Source organism: Apium graveolens, chromosome 5 (genome assembly GCF_009905375.1).
Source record: "Apium graveolens cultivar Ventura chromosome 5, ASM990537v1, whole genome shotgun sequence".
NCBI classification, from domain to species: Eukaryota; Viridiplantae; Streptophyta; class Magnoliopsida; order Apiales; family Apiaceae; genus Apium; species Apium graveolens.
In genome coordinates this window covers 79,061,690-79,070,597 of record NC_133651.1, presented here as the reverse complement: position 1 = coordinate 79,070,597, position 8,908 = coordinate 79,061,690, and positions in this window count along the sequence as shown.

Below are 8,908 nucleotides of genomic sequence, written 5' to 3'. Positions count from 1 at the left end.
GTATAAGACCGAGAGTCGGTAGGGATTTTAAGATAGAAACCCGGTGATAATCCCGGTGATATTATAGGACGATTAAAAGTCCATAGTAGTACGTTTTAAAAAGACTCAACGTCCACTTACAAAATACTAAACACCTCGAACTTTTATTAAAATGATTTCCAAAGATCGTATTCCCTCAACTATATTTTATCGTTCGAATAATAAATATCTATTTACTATTCATTTATTATGGGATAAGTATTCTCCAGTGAATATTTATTTCATACTCGATTAAATATTTAAGATTATTATATTACTTAAACATAAATTAGTTGAAGAATATTATTTCAAATATTCTTTTAAAAGTATAATTATTCGAGGTTTAATTATTCAACAATTAATATTTGAGTATTAAGCATTAGTTATTTAATGGTATATTTATTATTTAAAAATCATAGAACCTGATTCAAATTACTTTCTGATTTTTGGAAAATCATTCGAATAATTTCAGATCATCGGAGAATATTACCTCGACTTATTTTAAATATTTTGATTATGGTTTCAAAGGAAACTCCCCCTCATATAACAAATATGTTGACAACAGTCAACTCGCATCCTTAGTACTTCCTCCGAAAATTCTCGGAAGTACATATATATACGTACAAATCAAAGTGTACCTATCAACAAGCAATATGCTTGGGGAATAATATAAGTTCCAGATTTATGATGAGATTCTTACAAGGACAAGGAGGGGTAGACTCTAGTACTTCGTGGACTGGGGAGACTACCAATTTACTACCACATGAGAAGGTATCTTATATACTGATGAACATGTGGAGTATGCGTACCTGAGAGGGATGGACGCAAAAACGTGTCTTGAGGGGGATAAACACGAAGTGTGTACCTGAGAGGGATGGACACAGAAAAGGCCCAAATGCGGCCAGGGTGATAACCAATAATAAATGGGAATCGTCCATCTACATGTAGTAAATGTTACTATTTCTGTAGTACGACTGATCATCGTATGCGGTGGCTCCAGTGAATGTCCTATTCTTCCAATTGGAATTGTGATGCAATACCGTAACCCAAGCCTAGGTGCTGGGTTTACCATTAAGGTATTCGTAGGATAATAAAATCCACTAAAGAATTGTTTTCATGAGAAGGTGTGTGTCACCAAGGAAAACTATTTTTGAAAAAAACATAATTATCATATACGATGTTTTACGTGAGTCTATCATTATAGTCATTTTCATACTATACATTATTATGCTGGGCATTATAGCTCACACTTGTTTTCTTAAATTGACACAACACAAAAGTGAATCAAGATGCTTACCATGAGACTCACAGCCAGGAAACGGGTAGGAAATGGCCAGCTGTTCCGTAGGTTATTTGGTGTTGTACCACAGGTAGACTGAATTAGCTGGATTGGTTTTCAGTTGTTTTTAGTTTGGATTATTTGTAAGTATTACTTATGTAAGGTAATAAATAAGAAATGTATATTTGGCCGACGGACTAGCCTTACTTAAAGGTTATTCCCCGGTAAGACTTAATTACTTTTGGGTTGTAATAACTATTACTTTGTAGTTTGGATTACTCTAGTAATGAATGGTTCATTTCCAAGACAATAACTTGTAAGTGTGTGTATGATAAGTGTGGGGTCGTAAAGTGTGAGTATTTATATATTATGATGCGAGGTATGTGATTTATAGTGGTTAAGATGGTGTGGCCTCCGAGATCCCTGACCCCGGATTTTGGGACGCCACAACAGCTGATCCATTGAAGGACCTTGAACATGATATTTTAACCGTAATATGGTTGAATGACCTATTACCGTCAATTCATCCTCACCAAATAACTCTCTTCTGATTGTCTCATTTAAGGCTTCAAGAGCTTGAATATTAGAGAATGTGTTTGACTCAATACAGGATGTCGTGGCCGACGGGCAAATTTCAATAGACCCACCTTGTTGAGAAGATGGATCCAGTAACTGTTTATGTGCCTTTTCAGCCATTGTATCCTATTGGGAAGATACATGGGAAATTACACTTGTCTCAGTGGGGGTACTGCTTTGCTTCGTTGGAGACAGAGCTCTGGGTTCACTCAAAGTACCTTCCTTAATTACTGCATCATGTGCAGTTTTTCTCTCTATACTCATAGGATCCTTATACTCCAGGGATTGGTCTAAGAGAGTTTGAGATATATTTATTGGCTCTAGAGGGTGGTTATGAATTTATGGTAAAATAAATTCACTGCCTCCTGTAACTATTTGCTTTTGGGAAAGTTGTGTATAAAAGTCACCATGGTGAAATGAATCTATGTCAAGTAAATTATTATAAGTAGTACTCATAGAAGATTCATTCATATCTGTGAAGTCTGGCATGTAAACATTTGTCTCTGATTGAGTGGGCTCAGTTTTTTTTTATGTTCAACAGCTTCAGGTTGAAGAACCTCTTCTGACTGTTCATCACTATTAGGTTCTTAGTCAACATCCATAGGTTGAGCGTCAGGGTTAGGTTGGGGATTTGCTTCAGGTTTAGCTTCTGCTTCTGCATCATCCTCAATTTGGAGGACAATTATGAAGATTATTCCATGTTGTCACTGAGAACCATATCTTTCTGAGCTTCTGTGAGCTTGCCATTTAGAACAATCTAGAGAAACCTGACATATAGGATGTGATCTTGTTTTAGAGCTTGGTTCTCCAGGATTTCTTTCATGAACAGACGTCCAAAGTTGATTCGAAGATTATTAGCAACAGCCACTCCAACTTCCCTCATGAATTGTGTTATTCCATGAAATCCACTAGTCTTGGGTGATAGACCATAGGACAAAATATTAAAGAACAAGTTCCAGGGTTTGGTAATATGACTCTTGTTGAAGTGTTTGGGAAGAGTGTCATAGGGCATTGTGCTGTTATTGGCTCTGAAGAAGTTATTCAGTTCCCATTTCTCTGGTAAGGGATCAAAATTATCTCGAGGAACATGTAGATATTTATTGAAATCATCCTCAGTGATTTGAATTATTTCATCACCAATAAAAAATGAGAACCCTAGCCTATCATCATCTGATGTATCTTCAGATGTACTGTGAATGTATATGAGGATCTCAACATTCAAATGGACATTAGTAACTAAAGCATAATGCACAATCGAGTGCTCGTTTAAAAAATGAATCCATTTCTCAAAATCACCTAATTGAGCTGGATTACATTTTATAACCGAGAAAAAATTTGTTTTCAGAATCTTAATATTATCCACCATTAAAAAATGAGAATAAAATTTTGATCGAAAATAAATTAATCGTGCACGAAAATTAAAATAATTAACTAATATCGAACACACAAATTATTAAAGAGTGAAATTTCTCTTATAACCCTAGAGAGCAAAATAACCTAATTAAAGAATTAATAGCTGTAGCCAAACAAACCGTTACACTATGCAACCCACAAGTTGAGATCTATCTGTTTAACCGGTGAAAATTGTGTTTTTACAGTCTTTAGAAAGGTCAAATCATGGGCACCAATAATCTGAAATCACTATACAATTTAGCAGAATTTGGGTATGCTTTTAATCAATTAAAAGTAGTTGGGTTCTCCCTTACGACATGTACAAACTGTGTGTATATAAGAGAATGAAAAAAAAGAGCCCGTTTATATACACAAAAAATATACGCAAGCAAAACAAAAAAAATGTTGTAAGTACCAACCTGCGACTACTAGGACTCCTAGGTCACAGGTTAGGAACTTAGAGTAAATCTAAGTGCTAACTTGCGACCACAGGGTTCATGTAGGTCGTAGGTTAGGAGATAGATTCATGAGTTGATATAACCTGCGACTACAGGGAAACAAAAGGTCGCAGGTTGGGAGTTAGTAGTACTTTGAGTTGAAACTTATAACTTGCGACTTACAGGGATAGATAGATGAGGTTGCAGGTTATAAGTTGGAACAAAACACACCACCAACCAACTCAGGCAACAAAATTTTTACTATCACAAATAATTATGTTAAGTAATTTATTAAAATTCTTCTTTTCAGAAAAGAAAAAGATTAATAAATTTAAAATAAATATTGTACTGCAATATAAAATATCAATTAAATGAATTCTTTAAATATAAAATTATTTAAAATTCATTACATTGATAATAAACATATTTATTCACAGTTAAATAATTATTATTATTACTTTGAAAATAATTATATCTTTATGAAATAAATTATGCTGTTTGTTTCAAATTAACTTTAATGAACCTCTTTAAATATTAAATAATTTAAAGTCCACTAAATTTAATAAATCACAACTTTGATTAAAATTAAAACTTTTATCTTTGAATTGATAAAGTCTCAAGTAATTCATATCAAAATTATGCTACCATATTTTACTCATAACTTAACCAATTTTGATTAAATTATTTTCAAACAATTTATAAATATAAGTGTGCTAAAATATTTATCAATTAGATTAAGCACACAAATATTTGAACTACGAGAAATAAATAATAACAAATAAATTCACATGTCCTTAAAATATTCAAATTGAATAACAAGTGAATTTTTTATAAGGAAAATTGCAGTTATTGACTCCTAATTTATTAATTAGAAAGATTTAACATCCCAAGTTCACTAACCAACTTAGAGAAAGTGTTTTCATCAAGTGGTTTTGTGAAGATGTCTACAATTTGATCCCCTGTGGGTACAAAATATAATTCCACAGTGCCATTGGTGATATGCTCTCTAATAAAGTGATACCTGCTATCAATATGCTTTATCCTTGAGTGCTGAACTGGATTGTTGGATATTGCTATGGCACTTGTATTGTCGTAGAATATTGGGATGTTTGACATCAATAGACCATAATCACGGAGTTGGTTCCTCATCCACAAGATTTGAGCACAACAGCTTCCAACAGCTATGTATTCAGCAGCAGTTGATGTGGATACTGAGCGCTGCTTCTTGCTATGCCAGGATACCAACCTTCTTCTAAGAAACTGACAGCTTTCTGAAGTACTTTTCCGGTTAATCTTACAACCTGCAAAATCTGAATTTGTATAGCCAACTAGGTTAAAACCTGTACCTTTAGGGTACCAAATGCCAAGATTTGGAGTCCCTTAAGGTTCCTAAATATCCTCTTAACAGCTTTAAGATGAGACTCTTTAGGGTCAGCCTGAAATCTATCACATAAGTATGATGCAAATATAATATATGGCCTACTTGCTGTAAGATATAGTAATGAGCCTATCATACCTCTGTAGCTTGTGATGTCAACTTTCTTACCAGTTTTGTCCTGATCAAGCTTAGTGGTTGTTGGCATTGGGGTCTTTACTAGAGTTGAATCTTCCAGATTGTACTTCTTGAGAAGTTCTCTAATGTACTTGGATTGAAAAATGAATATACCATCTTTTCTTTGACTCACGTGTAATCCAAGAAAGTAGTTCAACTCTCCCATCATGATCATTTCATACTTACTCTGCATTAGCTTGGAAAATCTCTTGCAAAGATCATCATTAGTAGAGCCAAATATAATGTCATTAACATATACTTGAACTAATATCATATCAGATTTATGCATTTTATGAAACATAGTTTTATCTATAGCACCTCTAGTAAAACCATTTTCGAATAAAAACTCTGAGAGAGTGTCATACCATGTCCATGGATCTTGCTTAAGACCATAGAGAGCTTTGAATAAAAAGTATAAAAAGTCAGCTAGATTTGGATCTTTAAAACCTGAAGGTTGTTCCGCATACATTTCCTCTTCTATATCCCCATTCAGGAATGCGCTCTTCACATCCATTTGATAAACCTTGAAATATGAATATGTTGTGAACGCCAGAAACATCCTGATTGCCTCAAGTTTAGCTACTGGTGCATAGGTTTCATCATAATCTATACCCTCTTTTTGAGAGTAACCTTTAGCTACTAGTCTAGCCTTGTTTCTCATTATAATGCCATCTTCATCTAACTTGTTTCTGAATACCCACTTGGTGTCAATCACTGACTTGTCCTTTGGTCGGGGTACTAGCTTCTATACTTTCTGCCTCTCAAACTGATTGAGTTCTTCTTGCATAGCAATAACCCAATCTGGATCTTGGAGTGCCTCATCCACTTTCTTAGGTTCCATTTCTGAGAGAAACCCTGAAAAGTGACATTTATTCTGTGTGGCATGTCTAGTTATCACTCCTGTGCCAGGATCACCAATGATCAGTTCAAAGGGATGGTCTCTGTTCCAGACTCTTTTATCGAGGAAGATAAGATCTTGATGTTTCCCCTTATTCAACATGATGTTGAGTGTGAACAATAGATCCTCCTCCTGCTCCCCCTGAGGTGCTGCCACTATGACTTGATGATTCTGATCTTTGAGTAGTAGTTCTTGAAGGGGTTCCTGTATGATTGTCATAATCATTGTTTCCACCATTACAACCACTTGATTCAGGATCAGCATTGCCATGTCTAATAGGTATAGCACTAGAAAACTCAGGTTCTTCTACATCCAAAGGATCATCTGAAAGATTTTTATATTCCAGAGATTCAGAATCCTTTTCTCTTTGCAGGCTTGCCAACTTGGTGTCGTCGAACGTTACATTAAGGCTTTCAATCACCTTCTGATCAGTAATCATATAAACTGTTTGGTCACACACACACTGTAGAGGGGGTGAATACAGTATAAAGTACAATCAAATCGAACTTTAATAACTCAAGTAACAAAAAACAAACTTTATTGAAACAATAAACTCTGTTACAGTATGGAACTGTTACCTCTCAGTGATGAACAAATATCACGAGAGCTACTAGGGTTACAATGAATAATCTCCTCAAATATGATAACACTTATAGTGTAAACCCTATGTCTGTGTTTATATACTACACAGTTACAAGATAATTGCTAATTGATATGGAATATAATTCTCCTTCCTAAAATATATCAATCAGATATCTTTTCTTCCATGTATTCTATTCTTCATAGAATTCCTTCTTCATGCATATCTCTTCTTATATTTGTCTCGATCTTCTTTCCTTTAATCAGCTGATGTCCTTATCTGAACGTCCTTCAGTACTTAAGTTCTGATATCCATCTTCTGATGATTATCTTCTGATAATATAAGTACTAATATCCTTAAGTCCTGACTTCTAGTAAGTACTGATTTATCCTGTTTAAGTAAGATCTGAAAACTAAACATAAATTATATTAGCCATGACATTATCAAATATATCTAACAATCTCCCCCAACTTGTAAATTAGCATAATATACAAGTTTAACAGATATTTGATGATGTCAAAAACATTAAGTACAAATGCATGAGAATTAGACTAGATAACTACAACTTACAGTCCTTAAAATTTTACCAATATTTAACTTCTGATAACAACTTCAGTCTGTACAAATATCAGATTTTAAGCAGTTGTAGATATTGACTTGGCTTCATCTTCTGATCTCCCTGATGTCAGGAGTTGTTCTGAGATAGTTCTTCAACAAACATCTCTCAGCATATCTGAGTTCATCAATCATCCTCCTTTTAGCATCTTTAAACTCTGCAGTATCTTCACTAATTTGAAAGATTGCAGCCCTGAGATCATTAATCTTAGCTTTTCTTATATCCTAATCCAGTCTGATCAAATATGCCTTATCAGACTCAAGATTGAATTCTACAGCCCTGTAACCCAGAAAGGTAGTTATAATCTTAGCAGTGTTGGGCTTCATTTCAACTATATCACCCTTGTGATCTCTGTACTTTGGAACATATGTGCTGTCAGACTTAACAGAATAAAGCCTTTTCTGTCTCTAAATTTGATCCTTCAAATAGTTTGCAGCACTTCCTGTCAATCTGTCATTCACTTGAAGTAAGAATAGTACATGCTCCAATTCTTCAAAATACTTCAATGGAATGGCATTTTGCCTTATATGATAAACCCTACCATCTGTCATGAAGTACAACAAGATGTGTTCTTTCAAGTAGGTATGGTAAACCATTTGTACAGATTCCAGTTGATTCAATCTCTCAGGAGTTGCTCCAATACCTGGTTCACTCAAGGAAGTTGGATCATCGGTAGTGTTCTGTATTCTTCTTTCATCAGCACTTCCCAATCCAGTTTGATCTCTTGCTTCCTTTCCAGTAACTACTCTTGCTTCAAAACCACTTGCAGCAGTCTTCAAAGGTTGAGTCTGTTTTGCTTTAGTGAATCCTGGTAGGAGTGTCTTTGATTTATCTTCTGATATCAAGTTAACTTGAGCTATGTCAGAGGTTGCTTGCTTCTTTGAAATATCAGAACTTACTGTCTCTTGACTCTGAATAACTTGAGCTATGTCAGAGGTTGTCTTAGAAACTTTTCTTGAAGTCAGAGCAAGATCATCCTTTTTCATCAGTGATTTCTTCATTCTCAGGAGGCACATAAACCTTGATAGGTTCACCAACTTTTTCTTTACCCTTGGATCTTGGATCTATCTGCGGTTGTGATTTAGCCAATATTTCTTCAGTATTTGTCCTTTCTTTTATCACAATGCCTTTGAGTTTTGGAAGTGTCTTTTTACCAGAAGCTTCAGATTTAGATGTGACTTTTTCTGATTTAAGTCTGGCTTCTTCTTCCATTAAACTCTCCAAGTCCATTCCTGGATTTTCCTGAAGAAATAACTGTCTTGACATTTCTTCATCAAGATCTAAAAGTTCATCAGAACTTATCCTTTTACCAGTAACAGAACTAATTCTTTTTCCAGCATCAGAACTTGTCCTGTGACTTGTGATTTCAGCTTTTCTTGATGAGAAACCTCTACCTTGACTATGACCTCTACCCATTCCAGAGTTTCCTTGGTCATCCTTTTCATCATCCTTCCCTTTCAGTGTCTTATCAGTTTTGCAGTTGGACTTAATTACTTTCTCCCCCTTTTTGGCATCAGCATGTAATAGAAGAGAGACAAGCAATTCCACTGAGGCTTGGAT